Genomic DNA, 19,199 nt, shown 5'->3' on the forward strand with positions numbered 1-19,199 from the left:
ATACTAGCAATTAAGACACACTTTATTCCCTTTCTGGAGCTTGCCCTAGATGATCTATCCTTTTTCTTTTTATTTCCGCTTTGTTTTGTTTACATCCCTAAGCTTAACTAAGAAATTATGCCTCATTTTTAAACATGTTTCCCTTGCCATGAAGCAAATTGTTGATGGGATATACTTTGTGTATTATAGTTGATCATTTTTATAACAGATATCATTTTATATTATGCATATTAAAATACATTACAATTTTAATATAATTGTGTAGAAAATCTTGTCACATAGATATCTGTATCTCATTTACTTTGTTCAGTTTTCGTGGTGCTCTTCTAAAGCAGGGATCCTAGGAATAGATGATTTGTTTTATTGCCCTTAGTTGAAAGTTTTAACATAGTATTAAGAACATGATCTAAAGACATACATATAATAAAAGGAGTGTATATGAACATTTTTGCCTAAATATTTAAAAGTATGGAAAACAAGTAGTAGAAATTACTTAACTTGCTTTGCTAACTATGTTAGCGTCTGCAAAGAAAATAATGAAATTCAAATCTCCTATTCAAATACTCAATTCCCTTACAATCAGTATATAGTCATGGGATAGAACATCCACTAATTTTATCTGATCTAAGGTATAATATGAGCATTAAAATTATTATAATCTTACTAACATATGGTCTCTAAACATATTAATAGCCAAACTGTGAAACTAAGTCACTAATTTGTTTTTTGGGTTTTTATCTTACTTATGTATTTAAAAGGAGTTGAAACTTTATATACTAATAGGACAAATACAGCTAACAAGAGGATGTCTAGTATGACTATATACTTGATTCTCCAACGCTCTAAAATAATTTTAATGGCACTTTATCAGCTTGCCTTCAAACATCTCACCCAACCCTCTGAACATAAGAAAGGATGTCTCTAAACAGATATCTATTCAATACGACTGGTTGAAAATGATATTGCTTTTGAAACATAAATCAACAGTCATCCCTAAATATGGTTAGCCATGCACTGCATTCAGTTTTATTAGGAACTAAGGGAAGAAATTAGGCAGTCAAGACAGAACCACAGTGCCATATAAGAGTTAATTCTGAATAACGACAGATGTTATATAACCAAAGATGAAATTCCTGACCTGACCCAAGCCCACCATTTTAACTGCACAAGAATCTGAAAAGATAAGGTGAGCAGTTGATAAGAGCTACTGTTGGGTGCCTGGGTGGCTCAGTGGGTTAAGCCACTGCCTTCAGCTCAGGTCATGATCTCAGGGTCCTTGGATCAAGGCCCACATCGGGCTCTCTGCTCAGCAGGGAGCCTGCTTCCTCCTCTCTCTCTGCCTGCCTCTCTGCCTGCTTGTGATCTCTCTCTGTCAAATAGATAAAATCTTTAGAAAAATAAATAAATAAATAAAAATTAAAAAAAAAAAGAGCTATTGTTACTTGGAATATAAGAACCCACATGCTCCTACATCAACCATTAAAGGAGGCAGGCAGAGCAGGTATAACCAAGTTATAATTTTAGAGTTAGGAACAATGAAGAAGGAAAGGGAGCTAATGGTCTTCTAATCCACATCTCTTACCATTACAAGAGGTAAAATGAAGCTAGATATTTGAATTTATACAGCTGTGATCAAAACACTTCTTGAGTTCAAAATATCATTATTGCTTTCCTTTTATTCTATTTTTGAATTTTCTCCTGCTGTTAAAAAAATCATCTTCCTCTTCTTCTCTGCACGTTTTGTTGAAGAATCCAGCTTAAAATAATCTGCAAACAAAATGCCACAACCCCAGAATTATGTTTTCTTTCCCTTTAATTTTCTTTGGGCTTAAACTATGAACACAATCTCTAGATAAAAAGATTTGAGGCTGATGCATTTTATATGCTCGGTATGCCTCCATGAAATGGGTGTGCTAAATTTTGTTCCAAAAGAGGGATAACTGTTTAATCTTCAATTTAATAAACTAATGTTTTCAAAATATTACATTTTAAGTTGTTCTGTGAACTTAAAAATCAACTAATGATTACTTGTTAAAAGCGAATACAATATTTGCATACAATAAGTAGTCCAGAATTTGTTTTTGACTTCTATGTATGCATCATTTTTACATGACATAAAGGGGAAAAACTTTTTAGTACTGAATCAAAAATGTAGTTAAATTTTGTTGGAAATTAAAGTTTCTATCTTTATATATTAATAGTTCTTAATTGGTCGAGTCAAAAGAAGAAATCAGTATGTAAGCCAGTTTTAAGAGTCTCTGTATAGAAGAAAAAAGATAATTATAAGGTCAATTTTAGATCTCTTTAACAGTAATGTCAAATCTTATACAGATTATTGCAGTTCAGTGATTTTTTATATATAAAGTGATATATATTAATGCATATATAAGTTCATAATTTCGGTGTTAGTATACAAGTTAAATCTCCAGGAAATGATAAATATTTATATATAAATATATACTTAAATTGTCTATGCAAAGATGTTTTCCCCAAATTATATACATTCTAATTGGAAAGCAAAATTAAATCCAACTTCTTTTTGCATGCATTGTTCTTTTGAGTACATTTGTTGCCTCATTACACTTCATCTACTTTAAAATGAAATGAGTATTTTTTAGTATCTCACAGGGTTTTTTTTTTTCATATTAACACAAAGTAGTTTTGAGTACAACAAAAGACGGAGCCAAATAACACTTGAATATTAATGACTAATACTCTTTGGCGATAATGGGAGTATTCTCTTAGTCATTCAAGCTGGAAGTCGCAAATGATTTCTTTATTTTCACTGTTCATACTCCAGTTTTCCCCTTCAATTACAGCACCAACTTCAATTCAATCAGTTCCCACCTTTTAATTCCCACGGATTTCATCTCACTCACATTACTTCTCTACACTACTATTAGAACCTCAGCCTCTGCAGCTGAAATTCACACCAGGAAAGGCATCAAAATGTATAACTACGTTAAATATGTTACAGATGCATTGTTAGGTTGATGTTTATTCTGTTAGTTAAGTGTGTATCCTATTAAGTTGAATGAGCCTCCCATTAGCTTTAATGTGTTCAGAAATGTCCTGATATGATAAATACTGCCTGTGCCTTGAATAGGAACAAAGCAGAAGTAGAGAAAAGTTAAACCCTTCATTTGTCCTTAGTTGTAAGGCCTTTAATGTTTGGAGGATCAAGGATTAGGACACATATTTCATGAGGTCCAGCTGGTGTGTCATAAAATTAGTAAATTATGGAATCATGTGCCATACCCTAAAAAGTTTGCCAATGATCAAACTAACATGTTTAGATCAACAGAGAGAATCAGTCTGTAACAAGCTTCAAATTTGTCTCTTTTGGGCTTATTTTTCTCCCTTTTGTAAGCACACCCACATATAATAATTAAGATTACAGTCATTGTAAATGCAATGATAAACAAGATTTGGTCTCTATTCTGAGGAATACAGAAATGAATGGAGAATATAAATAATCATATAATATAAATAATAATAATCATAATCATGTAGTGTCATAGAACTATGTGCCAAGATACTTAACTATGGATAAACAATCTGATATTGTTGTGTAAGGTCAAAGCATAAGAAACTATTGAAAATAAGGAAAGGCTGATTCTTTATAATCACAACAACCACTACGGCTTTATACAATGTTACGGTGGTGAAATAGGCTAGGGCGCTGTAAAATATGTGTGCTAATATGAATGTAGTATCAAAATATGGCATGTTCAAGGAGAACAGAGGAGTTCGGTGTTCCTTGAGCTTCAAGATATAAAGGTTAAAATAAAAAAGGATATGAAAAGTGAGGATGAGTTCTTAAAACATACTGCGACTGGTAGTGGAACATCATGAACTACTACATATATTAAAAAGACAACACTATCGGTGATGAAGAGAAAACAGATGTACAGAAATCGTGAAAGCAAGCAAAGGTATAGGGGTCTCTCATAATATGAGGTGAAGCGTAAGGATGGGGACTAGAGAATTGATATGATAGCTTTCGGGATAATTGTTAAGATAGTGATACTTAGGACACATGGGAAAGTATTACCAGTTTAATAGGTTTAAAACTTGGTCTAGGGGCGCCTGGGTGGCTCAGTGGGTTAAGCCGCTGCCTTCGGCTCAGGTCATAATCTCAGGGTCCTGGGATCGAGTCCCGCATCGGGCTCTCTGCTCAGCAAGGAGCCTGCTTCCTCCTCTCTCTCTCTGCCTACTTGTAATCTCTCTCTGTCAAATAAATAAATAAATAAATAAAACTTGGTCTAAATGGTAATTTTGAAAGAGTGAATTTGCATAAAGTGGAAGTTAGGGAAATAATTATAAGGCCAATTTTAGAAAATACAGCATGATGTATCAGAGTGCAAAAGAAATCATGCAAGCAGTTTGGGAAGCATTTAAGGTGAGAAAATGAAAATATGAATATAAAAAGCTGTGATATATTATACTGGAATAGCCATGAGAGGTAAATAGAGGGGTATAACAGGAGGTATAAAGTCAAAAGCAAAACATATCTAAAAATTGGTGAGGGTGAAGGGAAGTGAGGGAGGCAAGTGAGAGCTGGGGGGAGAAAACGAAGAGCGAGAGAAGTACTATTTTTTTCAAACGTTTTATTTCACAATAATTTTAGATTCACCAAAAGGTTACAAGGAAGTTATAGAGAATTTCCATATACCTTTCACTCAACCACTCCTAATTTGAGCATTTTATGTACTTGAGTTAGTTCCTAATTACTTCAGTAACAAGTTACCACAAAGTAAGTGGCTTAAACCAACACAAATTTATCAAGTTTGAGTTCCGGAAGTCAGAAGCCTAAAAGGTCTCAAGGTGCCAGCAGCGTTTCTATCCTTTCTGGAGGCTCTCAGGGAGAATCCATTTTCTTGCCCTGTCCAGCTTCTAGCGTCCTCTGAAATTCCTTGGTTTATGGCTACCTTTCATTTCAAAGGCAGCAGCAGCCAGCAGCATCTTTCTTACATTTCATTAGTCTGATACTGGCTCCTCTGCCTTCCCTTTCCACAGTTAAAAATCCTAAGATTACATTAGGTCCACCAGCTTAATCCAGGCCACTTTCCCTAATTTAAAGTCATTTTATTTGTAAATCTCAATGCTACCTACTACCTCATTCTCCTTATGCCATACATATAACATCACATATTCTCAGGTTCCAGAAATAAGAATGTAGACTTCTTGGGGGTGGGGTGTAGATAGGTATTATTCTGCCTACCAACATAACTATGCTATCTTTGCAAAGCTAAGAAATTAATATAGTCATATTGCTATTAACTAGGCTCCAGGATTTATTTGCATTTCATCAGAGTTTCTACTATTGTCCTACAACACTATTTTTATGTATAGTAGGTAAGCCACAGTCAGAAGCTGCTCAAAAATGTTTAGTTTGAAATTCTATATAAAATGAATTCCAAGTCATAGGCACAGCTACCCACAATTCTCATTTCCTATGAAGCATCCTCAGATGTTGTATCCCAGCTGCACTGAGGCTTATGATGTCCTGGGAATACATGTGAAAAAGCTATTCTCCTAACTTAAGACATAAAGATTTTGAATTATGTGTTAACCTGAAATTTTCTTTTTACTAGTCAACCTTGCTTTGCCAATAGGAACTACTTCTCACAATGTCCCTCTTCCATCTTCTTAGATTATTATTTGTCTGGATTACTTAAGAGCTGCCTGACATGTCTTCCTATTGGTATTAATTCCCATCACAGTATATAGTCCAAGTAATAGCTCAAGATACTTTCTTAAACTATCATGTTGTTGTAATCCTCCAATGGTTTCCTTTCACAGTAAGAATAAAATATCATATCCCTATTCTGAAGTAAATGGCTGTACATGATCTAGCTCACCTCCCAAACCTTATTTTCTACCATAATTTTTCTGATTTGTTCTGTTCCTCAAGTTAACAAGCACATTTTCCCCTCAGTGTTTCTATCTAATCTTCTCTTTTGAATATTCTTGAATATATACAGGCTTGCTCTATGATTCCATTCTTATCTCTGTTCATATGTTAACTTTTCATAAGGTGTTCAAAAAGTCCTACAAACACACCAGTCTTTTCTTTCTTCTTCATTTCTTTAATACAATATCATTTAGTGCTACCTGAATATTAGCTTTAAATACTAAAATAATTATAGTTAAAACTAAGTGGATATAATGAATATAATAGTTTAAATTTTCCAATTATTATATGTGTGGTTTCTAGGTGCCGCACATTTTTCTAAGCATCCGGTATTAATAATTTGCATCCAACAATTATCTGAGCTAGAGAGCATAATTATCTTTATTTTGTATTTGAGGAAACTGAGGCACAAAAGAGTAGGTAAGTTGCCTGAGGCTACATGACCATGTAATGGCAGAACTGGGCATCCAACCTTCTGAATTGTGTGATGTTCACCAATGTGTCATGCTGTATCTTATGCAGGAATGAAAAAAATATTTTAATAACTTTCTCAAAAACATATTTAAAATAAATTCTATCTTTATCCATTTCTACTAGGAGATGTAGGTCAGTGAAATTTAGGACATTTTCAAAGTTCTATCCTTGTTCTTTTCAACAACTGAAGCCTCTACTTTATCCAATTACTTTTACCCAATTCAGAAACTTCTTATTTACTCTCCTGATAAATGTATATGTAAAATATTCTCTCATATGTCCCTTGACATCTAATTTTTATGTCTAATACAGAGAATCTTTTTTCTGCTCCTTGGCTTTTAGGCCTTGACGTAAGCCTGACACTTACATGAACCAAATATACTTCTTTCCTTATACATCTTTTTTCATGTGTCCATTAACCAAATTCTTCCCATCTGAAAGGAATTTTCCTGAATATCTCATTGCACTAACTAGTTGAACAAAGGGGTACCTGGAAATCCAGGAGCCTATATCTGGTGGGGGGGGATGGGTGAGCCTAATGGTGGGTATTAAGGAGGGCATATATTGCATGTAGCACTGGGTGTTAAACATAAACAATGAATCCTGGAACACTACATCAAAAACTAATGATGTATTGTATGGTAACCAGTATAATTTACAAAACAGGCATTTTCACATATACGGGTCAACCCCTCTTCTGAAATATCCATTGCCTTTTGAAATTTCAAAGGTAAGACAGAGCAAATAACAAAAGTCCACATTTTAATGTAACAAAAATAGTTGTTTGTTTGTTTGTTTGTTTGTTTGTTTTGTATTTCCTGCTAATATAAAGACAGGACATCCTTTTAGCATAGGTAATTGTGTTTTTTTCTACAATGCCCTGATGCAGTTCCTTGAAGTCCTTTTGCACTTTGGTGTACATCGAGAAGAGGCTCATACAAGATAGTCTTTGCTAAGTCTAAGCATCAAGTTACTGAAGTACCACCTATTTATAATTAGTTTCACCTCCTTTAGCATTTACATTTATACCCAGATTCTTTAGATATCTTCCTGATAATATATCCCACATGATGGCCCATGACAGGAAACAACTTACAAACAGACTATGGTGACTCATACATACATTTTCAATTCCTCTGAGTTATTTCTGAATTAAACCTGAGGTATCCTCTAATTAATTTGTTTAAAAAGTAAAAAAAAATAAAAATAAAAATCCAAAAAAGCACTTATTTTCTCTAGGGTAGGCAGGAAAAAAAATTCAATTCAGTTTTCTGAATGAATGTGTCAGCAGAAATAATGGTTAATACAATGATCTGTGTTGTAACTTTATAAAAAGTAAACTGCAGTCTATTTTGGGAGGATGTTTAAAAATCTATGTGTGATTTAGAAAAAAACATAATGCAGGTTATAGTTAAAAAGGATCTATTTTAATTTTTCTCAAAGGAAATAATTATTTTCACTCAGACCTACAGAACATCGTGGTTATTGGCTTGAATTTATCCTCTTAGTGACAAAATAATTATTTTACTCATTAAGCTGAAGTGTTCTTAGCACTTAATATCCAGGCTCATAATTCTTGTAAGTACTCTGTTTCAGTAATATTAGATTTCTTGACCGCATCAGACAGGCCTTTCTGATAATGTAAAATATCAGGTAATGTAACAACATCAAAATACATTACCTAGGACGTGGTTCATTTAAGGAGGTCTTTTGTATTTGGAAGACAACTTACTTCTAATGTAACAACATGTATCACAATATTACTATAAAATATGTCTAATAAGGAATACATCCCTTGATACTTAGAAGAAATCTGTGACAGTTTCCTCTAAACTGCATTTATGTGGCCAGCTATATTGAAGTACAGTTTCACTAAGATTCAGTATGGCAGTTCACCAAGGCCTCTATAAATAAATCCCGGGGAAAAAACATCACAAAACCTCTCTAGAGTCCGAGTTGGCCAGATAATAGATAGCTCAACAAAAATAGGGCTCAGATGAATTATCTTTGCCATGGCTGTTATATATCTGCACCCTTTCCTCTTATAAAATCCACATCTGTCCTCAGTGTGCTCCTGTCTGGCTGATTCCCTTTGTGTTGATGAAGGAGACTTGAAAACTCAACAGTATTTCAGTTTGATTTGGAATATCTTCCCAAGTAGTATTTATGGGGACTTCTGGGTTATAAGGAGAAATGGTTAGTCCATTTTATCCTTCTTTCCAAGTCTGAGCTGAATATAAAAATACAAATAAAACTGGAGAGCATAGTGGCATGGCACTGTCAAAAGCAGCAGAGGCATCCATGCAATGAAACTTTTGAGGAGTTTCTCCTGGCATCAGTATGCTGACATAGCATAGCTACTACTAAATTAAATGATAAATCAGTGGACCAAACACTGCCCATAATTAATTACAAACAGGTTTGCATGGGAGTTAAATAAAACTCCTTAGTAGGAGTTTTAGTAGGTCCAGCTCTAACTCCAAGAAGCAAGTTTCAGCTGCAAGGGTACAGAATTTACCATCATCTTGGAATTGCTTTTGGATTACATCTGACCTAGCTATTAACAGCAGAAGAAAACTAATTATAAGATAACTAGCTCTACCATGGAAAAGTTGAGGATACTGTTTTAGTTCAGTCTCAGCCACCATATCAAACATGATGACTGTAAGAGAAAAGTTCCCGAGATGATCAAGTCAATTTATTTTTCCATGACTGAGACCTGTAAGTATTTTGACACTGTATTTAAACTGGACCAATCTTACTTATTCGGATAAATTAATCATTTGGGGAAAATTTCAGTCAGTTGAGACTTATGCTTTTCCTGTTCTTTTTGTCTGGTTGAATGTAAGGAACAAAGGTTTCCACTGAGGCATTGAGAAATGAGAGAATAGTGATGTTCTCAAACATCAATATATATGTTAAATTACCTGGGCTTATTATAAAACAGATTCTGATTCAGCAGGTCCCCAGAAGGGACCTGAGTCTATTGGTGACAGAATCTAAGAATTCTCATCAATTATACTTTGAAAGTTGTGTCCTACCTAGAATTGGCTTTTGAATTTCAAAGGACAAGAATCCATCCCTCCATTTATTTGGTTCCTGAAAACTTGCTGGAGGCAGCACCATATCATGTAACCTAATGGGGGAGCAGAAATCTAAATATGATCTACTTTAAGTGGGATTCAACTCCTTAAGATTCAGAACCCATTCTTTGTTGCCACTGACTATAGCTCTGTATCTTTCCCAGTTTCCTAAAGGTTTCCTAAAAGTTTCCTGGAATTCTGAAATAGAAATAGAAATATATCCCAAAGTTTGATAGCATCTATATGATCTAAAAGCTGTGAAGAAACCCAACATAAATGACTTAGATAAATCAATCTTGGTACATAGCAAAAATAAGCTTCCTTTTATGAGAATGAATAAAGACAGTAAAAGCACAGATACATGCACTAATGCTAATTTTTAAGAAGAAAATACGAAGAATCAAAAAGACCCCTTCTTAAAAACATAAGCAGCTGTACCAACTGTAATACATATGGATTAAAATTTAAGGTTAAAATATTTCATATAAAATTAGGCAGTCATAAATTATATAGTATCTGAACTCAGGATAGAGTACATAGAGATGAAAAATATCAGTGCTGAACTAAAATCAGAATTAAGACAGTGATTTAGATGTTTCAAAATTAGAATCAGTAAAGGAAAAGATAAAAATATTATCCAGGACTTGTAGACCTGTATAAAGAAACAAAATGAAAAAGGAAAGAGAAAGTGATGAAAAGTAGACATCAGTATAAACATAAAAGGAATTTCAGAATTTGAAAACAGAGGTATTGAAAATAAACAATGATCAAAGATGTAATAAAAAGAAGTCAAACATTCTTTTTTTTAAAAGATTTATTTATTTATTTGACAGAGATCATAAGTAGGCAGAGAGAGAGGAAGGGAAGCAGGCCCCCCTGCTGAGCAGACCCAGATGTGGGACTTGATCCCAGGACCCTGAGATCATGACCTGAGCCGAAGGCAGTGGCTTAACCCACTGAGCCACCCAGGCGCCCCAAGAAGTCAAACATTCTTAAGCTGAAGAGCTTTGAACACTTGTAAAGGTTCATCAAATATTACAAAAATATAAGTTAAAAACATTCCTAAATATATTTTAGTACAAAGTTTGGATTTTAATGATGAGGAAAAAAATCTGTAATATCAGGCAGGAAAAAAAAATCTACATATGATGAAAATAATTTGGCCTCAGAAATCAATTTTAAAATATTTAAGTAGAAAAAGCAATGAAGCACAATTTATGGAGCTCTGAGAGAAAATTCCTGCAAACTGCTGTTTCCAAACTAAGACAATCACTTGCAAGACATGGAATAAGATATTGCTAGAATATAATAATTAGAAGATGAAGTACTTCTGAAAAAAAAGAGACACAATTTAAAGTTGATATAGTTGTTTACATGCAAAATCTAAGGCAATAAATTAAAGATTTGGTTAAACAAAATCTAATTATACTGGCTGGGAAGACATTATATTAAGAGTTATTAAATTATTAATTTGTAAATAAAACTAAAATGTATGCAACAGAAACAAGAGTATAAAATAGATAAAAATACATTTTGTAAGAAATAAGCAGGGTTCATATTAAGGCAACTATACCATTTTTCTAAGGAATAAAATATATGAAAAAATGTATGATACAGAGGCTCTCTTATTTTGTTTTCTAGAACACTTATGAAATTAATTAAAATTCCTAGACTTTACTACTTAATTTTGAAAATAGTAACAAACATATTTAAAGTTTATATAAAAATAATTAGACTGTCAGCTTTTAAAAATGACCAATAAAAAAGTGTATGATAGGGGCACCTGTGTGGCTCAGTGGGTTAAGCCTCTGCCTTCAGCTCAGGTCATGATCTCAGGGTCCTGGATCAAGCCCCGCATCCAGCTCTCTGCTCAGCAGGGAGCCGGCTTCCTCCTCTCTCTCTCTCTCTCTGCCTGCCTCTCTGCCTACTTCTGATCTCTGTCTGTCAAATAAATAAATAAAATCTTTTAAAAAAAAAGTGTATGATAGAAATATATTAAAACAGCATATTGATGAAAGACTTATACACAGATCAATGGATTAGAATAAAAAGACAAAGAATTTTGATTTCCATAAGATTAACATTCAAATCTATGGATATTGAAAAAATATATTAGGATGCCTGGGTGACTCAGTCAGTTAAGCCTCTACCTTCAGTTTAGGTCATTATCCCAAAGTCCCAGGATTGAGCCCAGGAATCAGACTCCCTGCTTAGTGGGGAGTCTGCTTCTCTCTCCGCCTCTCAGCCTGCAGTTTGAGCTCTATTTCTCACACCTGCTCTCTTTCAAATAAATAAATAAAATTTTTAAAAAAAATTTAAAAGGTGGTCTGCAAAAAAGTATTAAGTATTAATACTTATAAGTATTAATTATTATTATACTATATATTATACTATATACGTATTAAGTATTATTAAAAAGTTTTTATTTTCTTTCAAATAATTTGCAACTTAATATTAAAGTGTTTTTAAAAACATAATAGTAAGTCTAGGGAAAAATGAAGAAAATGACTATTTGATATTGGGAAAGAAAATGTTTTTATAAGCACAAAGCAAAGGAAATTATAGTGGGGAACTTTTTTTATATAGGTAAGAATAATTTTTATATTTCAATCAACTTGAACAAAATGTAAAGTATTAAGAAATCTTAGGAGAAAACACTGCATATGAACTATTAGTGAGAGTAGGTTAGCTTCCAAAAGAAATGATCCCCAAAACTTGGTGGCTTAAGTAATAAGTTTATTCCATTCTAACTTACCTGTTCAAAGTCGGGAGTATGTAGGGGTATTCAGGGATCACACATCTTTTAGACTAGTGATTTCATAAGCTTGTAAGCCTTCTTCCTCAGTTTTGGGCTCACAGAAGTGGACAACAATTATGCAGAGAACACTCTTAACAAACATGTTCAGGGGTGATTAATATTGCTTGCTCTCATAATTCAACTTTGGGAACCATTGTGATGGTCTTATTTAGTTGTGAGGAAGATAGAAAATATCTCTAGTAGTCTGTGGAAACCAATCCACAGATTGGTTTTTTTGGATATGAACTCCCTATTTTGGATATGAGTTCATATGTAATTCACACCACTCAATAATGAAAAAAACAAACAAATCAGTCTGATTTAAAAATGGACGGAATGCTTTTCTCTTTTGTGTCTTCTTCAATTTTTTTCATGAGTGTTCTGTAGTTCCTCGAGTACAGATCCTTTACTTCTTTGGTTAGATTTATTTCCAGGTATCTTACGGCTCTTGGTGCTGCAGTAAATGGAACTGATTCTCTAATTTCTGTAATTTCCCTTTCTATATTTTAGTGTATAGGAAAGCAATTGACTTCTATACCTTGATTTTGTATCCTATTACATTACTGAATTCCTGTATGAGTTCTAGTTGTTTTGGGGTGAAGTCTTTTGGGTTTTCCATATAAAGTATCAAGTCATCTGTGAAGAGACAGAGTTTGACGACTTCTTTGCCAATTTGAATACTTTTTATTTCTTTTTGTTGTCTGATTGTTGTTGCTAGGACTTCTAGTACTACGTTGAACAACAGTAGAGAGAGTGGGCATCCTTGTGTTCCTGATCTCAAAGGGAAGGCTGTCAGCTTTTCCCCATTGAGGATGATATTCGTTGTGGGGTTTTCATAGGTAGATTTTACGAAGTTAGGAATGTTTCCTCTATCCCTATACTTTGAAGGGTTTTAAACAGGAACGGATGCTGTAACTTGTCAAATGCTTTTTCTGGATAAATTGAGAGGACCATGTGGTTCTTCTCTCTTCTCATATTGATTTTTCTGTCACACTGATTGATTTGCAAATGTTCAATCACCCTTGCATCCCAGGGATAAGTCCACCTGGTCATGGTAGATAATCTTTTTAATGTACTGTTGGACCCTATTAGATTAGATCCTAGGATCTAATCAAGAATTTTGGCATTCAAGGAACTACAGAACACTCATGAAAGAAACTGAAGATACAAAAAGATGGAAAAGTATTCCATGCTCATGGATTGGAAAAACAAACAGAATAAAATGTCTGTACTGCCTAGAGCAATCTATACTTTCAATGCCATCCTGATCAAAATTCACCACCATTTTTCAAAGAGCTGGAACAAACAATCCTAAAATTTATATGGAACCAGAAGAGACGCCAAATTCCTAAGGAAATGCTGAAAAAGAAAAACAAAACTGGGGGCATCATGTTGCCTGATTTCAAGCTTTACTACACAGCTGTAATCACCAAGACAGCATGGTACTGGCACGAAAACAGAGACAAAGACCAGTGGAACGGAGTACAGAGCTCAGACATGGACCCACAACTCTATGGTCAACTAATCTTCGACAAGGCAGGAAAAAATATACAGTGGGAAAAAAAGTCTCTTCAATAAATGGTGTAGGGGGGGGCGCCTGGGTGGCTCAGTGGGTTAAGCGGCTGCCTTCGGCTCAGGTCATGATCTCAGAGTCCTGGGATCGAGTCCGGCATCGGGATCCCTACTCAGCGGGGGGCCTGCTTCCTCCTCTCTCTGCCTGCCTCTCTGCCTGCTTGTGGTCTCTGTCAAATAAATAAATAAAAATCTTTAAAAATAAATAAATAAATAAATAAATAAATAAATAAATAAATGGTGCTGGGAAAACTGGACAGCTATGTATAGAAGAATGAAACTCGACCATTCTCTTACATCATACACAAAGAGAAACTCCAAATGGATAAAAGACCTCAACATGATACAGGAATCTATCAAAATCCTAGAGGAGAACATAGGCAGTAACCTCTTCCATATCAGCCATAGCAACTCCTTTCAAGATATGTCTCCAAAGGCAAAGGAAGCAAAAGCGGAAATGAACTTTTGGAACTTCCTTAAGATCGAAAGCTTCTGCATAGCAAAGGAAACAGTGAACAAAACAAAGAGGCAACCCACAGAATGGAAGAGGATATTTGCAAATGACACTACAGACAAAGTGCTGATATCCAAGATCTATAAAGAACTCCTCAAACTCAACACACATAAAAACAGAATAAATATGTAGACTTTTTTTTTCTTTTTTTCTTTTCCCAAGAAGACATACAAATGGCTAACTGGTACATGAAAAGCTCTTTATCATCACTGCATCAAAAAAATCCAAATCAAAACCACAGTGAGCTATCACCTCATTCCTGGTAGGATGGTTATTATCAAGATGACTAGAAACAATAAGTGCTGGTGAGGATGTGGAGAAAAGGGAACTCTATGCACTGCAGGTGAAAATGTGAATTGGTGCAGCCACTATAGAAAAGAGTATAGAGGCACATCAAAATTTAAAAACAGAACCACTATATGATCAGCAATTCCATTTCTGGTTATATATCCTAAGGAAATGATGACAGGATATCTAAGAGATATCTGCAATCTCCTGTGTATTATGACATTACTTACAATAACCAAGGTATGCGAAAAAACTAAGTGTCAACAGGTTAATGGATAAAGAAGAGGTGATAAATACACACACACACACACAGGAATATTATTCAGCCATGAGAAATAAGGAAATCTAGCCATTTATAATAAAGGATGGATCCTGAGGCATTATGCAAAGTGAAATAAGCCAGACATAGAAAGACAAGTATGGCATAATATCACTTACATGTGGTATCTTAAAAATGTCAAACTCATATAAACAAAGATTAGAAAAGTAGCTGCCAACAGATATGGGAAAATAGGGAGAGACACAACTTTCATCTAGAAGATGAATGAAGTCTAAGGATATAATGTATAATATGGTGACTATAGTTGATAACACTATAGTGTATAACTAAAATTTGCTAATGAGAGTAATACTTAAATTTTCTCACAAAAAAAAAGATAGTATGTGAGGTGATGGGTATGTTTATTAACTAGAGAGGGGCTTCTCTTCACTGTGTACACATATATCAAATCATTGTGATGTACACTTAAAATACCTTAAAACTTTGTCAGCTATATTTCAGTAAAGCTAAAAGACAATAAAGGAAATATGTAGAAAGTGTTAAGCACAACTGTAATAAAAACTAAATAAAACAGATATTTTTATTCCCCCACATTACTTACAAGATTTTTAAGTGGGATTTATAAGACATGCATTTTTAAAATATTCATTGTTCATTAATGTCCACAAAAAACTCATATAATTATTATACTTAATAATTTAAGCATGTGCTTTCTGCTACATAAAACAGTAAATAGCAAATACTTGTTCATAATTACAAACAAGGTAGACATAATCTCTACTTTTATGAACCTAGGTCATAATGAAAGAAAAAGTAAAAATTTGTGCGAATTAAGATAAAATGAAGCAAAACAAACAAAAATAAAACTGTATAGAACAATGGTAAGTCATATTAAGTGTAAGGAAACAAGTGCTACCCAGAAATCCAGAGAGTAAGAAGGAGGTATGATATCAACTGGGATTATATAGGTTACCTCCAAAAGGTAAGAAGCAAATGGACCAAAATCCAGAAGAATAGTCCAAGTAAAGAGAATGAAAAGTTAGGGGAAGACCTCGGTGCTGAACAGGGATTGGCAGGTTCTAAGAACTAACAAAGAATGCGGTGGCTGGAGCACAATGAGAAAGGGTCAGCTGTCAGAGATGAAGTTTGAGAAAGAAGCTGGAGCTGGGTCACTGGGTCATGTTAAGGAATTTGGATTGTATTCAATATCTAATGGAAAGCTATTATAAGATTTTAAGAAGGTGACCGACATGATGTAAATTACATTTTTCAAAAATTACTCTCCAACAAAGAATGTATTAGAAAGGCACTGGAGAAAGCAGTTGAGAGACTATGGCAATAGTCCAAGAATTGATTGTGGCTTGGATAAGCGTGGTATCAGCAGAGATGAGAGTAGAATAAATAAGAATATGGTGCAGAGTCATAAAGGACAGGATTTGACATTGAATTAGATGTGAGGGTGAGAGAGTAAAGTATGACTGTTATTCCTCACTTTGGTATTTGGGTGGATTTTATTGCTCTTCACTAAGTAAAAAAAAATGGTAAGAAACAAATCTGAAGTAAAAATTAGAATTTCATTTAAAGATAGTAATTTGAAATAGCTCAGAGACATTAAAGTAGATAAATCAAATAAATTTGGAATGTGAGCTTGGAATTTACAGTATAGGTCTGGCAGGAGGAGTACATTTAAAAGTTACATGCATATAACTAAAACACATACAAGATAATGCAGAGGGAGTCATGAAGAGAGCATGGAGGCACTTTAATGTGTTAAGCTTAGGCAGAGGATGAGGAAAATTCAGGAAAGTAGAAAAGAGACAACTGCCTCTATTGTTTGAGAGAAAATAGGATCCCATACCATCACTGGAAGAGAAGGCCATGCTTCCACAGCAACTGTTTGAAAAGTTCTGTGAATCCAAATAAAGATAAGAATGGAAGATAACAGGGCACCTGGGTGGCTCAGTGGGTTAAGCCTCTGCCTTTGGCTCAGGTCATGATGTCACGGTCCTGGGATCGAGCCCCACATCAGGATCTCCACTGGGCGGGGAGCCTGCTTCTCCCTCTCACTCTGTCTGCCTCTCTGCCAACTTGTGATCTCTCTCTCTCTCTCTCTGTCAAATAAATAAATAAATAAATAAAATCTTAAAAAAAAAAAAGAATGGAAAATATCTGCTGTATTTGACATAAAAAGATCATTGTTGATATTGATGAAGTGAAAGAATTATATATTGGTATCAGCTATTTTTGTAATAGAATTCATATGACATAAAAACAGTTCATATCCAATTACCCAAGTAAGTCCTATAAGGATATCATCAAGAAAAGGAATCAGAAATGTCTAGAGAGCTTTGTAGTCAACCATGTTTTTCAGCTAATTCTAATACACAAAGTGGCAAACTACTCTATATTCAGTAACAGAGTATTGTTTTTAAAATGTATAATAATAAAGTGGAGTAGTATAAAGTTATTAAAATAATTTGTTAGAGCAATAACTGATTTTATTTAATCTAGTTTTCACACATACTGAAGGCCAAAAATGATATTTGAACTATGACTTTGTATAAATATATCTCTACCCATTAATCCAGCAGCCATCCTTTTCTTACTGACTCAATTGTATCAGTTTATGGACAGGGACTTTAAAATGCATGCATAATTAATTCATTTGAAATATTAAAACTTTCATTGTGGCTTAGTACATACTAATTTTTATCAATAATGTTCTTTTTTTAAAAGATTTTATTTATTTGAGAGAGAGAGAGGTAGTGAGAGAGAGAGTGCAAGCAGCGGGAGGGAAAGTAGGAGGGGGAGGGAAAGAAGGAGAGAAAGAAGGCTTCCGCTCAGCAGGGAGCCCCAAGTGGAGCTCTATCCTAGGACTCTGGGATCATGACCTGAGCTAAAGGCAGATGCTTAACTGACTTAGCCAACCAGGCATCCCTATAAAGAATGTTCTAAGTGCACTCAGAAAAAGTTTTCTTCTCTTGGTTGCAAAGTCCTCAAATATACTTCTGGATTTATTAATTCAGTTATTAATTTTTTCAATAGTTTTGAGTCTTTTTGTCTGATATTTTCTGATTTGTCTAACATTTCAGCCAATGTTTATATATTCCATTTTTATATTTTTATATGTTTCAACTATTATTTTCTATTACTATTTATCTAGGGCTTAAGCAAGTGTTGTCTTACACATTCTGAGGCATGTGGAATGTGTGCGTGTTCATGATAGTTAACCTTTTTTATTTTATTTATTTATTTATTTATTTATTTAAGATTTTATTTATTTATTTGACAGAGAGAGATCACAAGTAGGCAGAGAGGCAGGCAGAGAGAGAGAGAGAGGAGGAAGCAGGCTCCCTGCTGAGCAGAGAGCCCGATGCGGGACTCCATCCCAGGACCCTGAGATCATGACCTGAGCCGAAGGAAGCGGCTTAACCCACTGAGCCACCCAGGTGCCCCAACCTTTTTTAATTGTACATACCATGCTTTAGTTTTTTGTTGTTGTTTTTTTTTTTGGCACTGCATTATTCTATATTGTTTGATTTTAAATTGCTCTCTCCAATTTCTCTGACTTATGCTTCTCTGCACGACTTTTTCTTTTCCTTAGGTTTCCCCCATTTTTTATAAAGATTTTTTATTTTTATTAATTTATTTTTATTTAATTATGAACATATATATTCACCTGAGCAGAAAGCCCGATGCAGGGCTCGATTCCAGGACCCTGAGATCATGACCTGAGCCAAAGGCAAAGGTTTAACCCACTGAGACACCCAGGCACCCCCCCCCCCATTTTTTATATAGATATTTGCTTAACTATGTTTCTTGTGGACAACTTAATAGTGAGTTCATATGTGTGTATGTAACTCCTTTCTTGATCTGATGAAATATCTTATACAAGTTTATTATAGTGATTGTTATGTAATATTTTTATTCCTTTCTTGACTTTCATTGGAAGTTTTTACTATTCTGTTGCTTTGAAAATCATGCATTCCATACAAATTTTTCTTATAGTTCTCTTCACTTACTGAAACTCATGGTGGCTTGTTTTTGTTTTTTTGTGAAACTCGTGTTTTTATAACACTATCAGTGACTTAAGCTTGTGGAATTAGATATAGATATGCTTAAATATTTAGGCATGTAGACTCTTAGAAAAAATATTTTTTTAATAAATTTTTATTTTTTATAAACATATATTTTTATCCCCAGGGGTACAGGTCTGTGAATCACCAGGTTTACACACTTCACAGCACTCACCAAAGCACATACCCTCCCCAATG

The sequence above is a fragment of the Mustela nigripes genome, chromosome 15, assembly GCF_022355385.1.
Source record: "Mustela nigripes isolate SB6536 chromosome 15, MUSNIG.SB6536, whole genome shotgun sequence".
Taxonomy (NCBI): Eukaryota; Metazoa; Chordata; class Mammalia; order Carnivora; family Mustelidae; genus Mustela; species Mustela nigripes.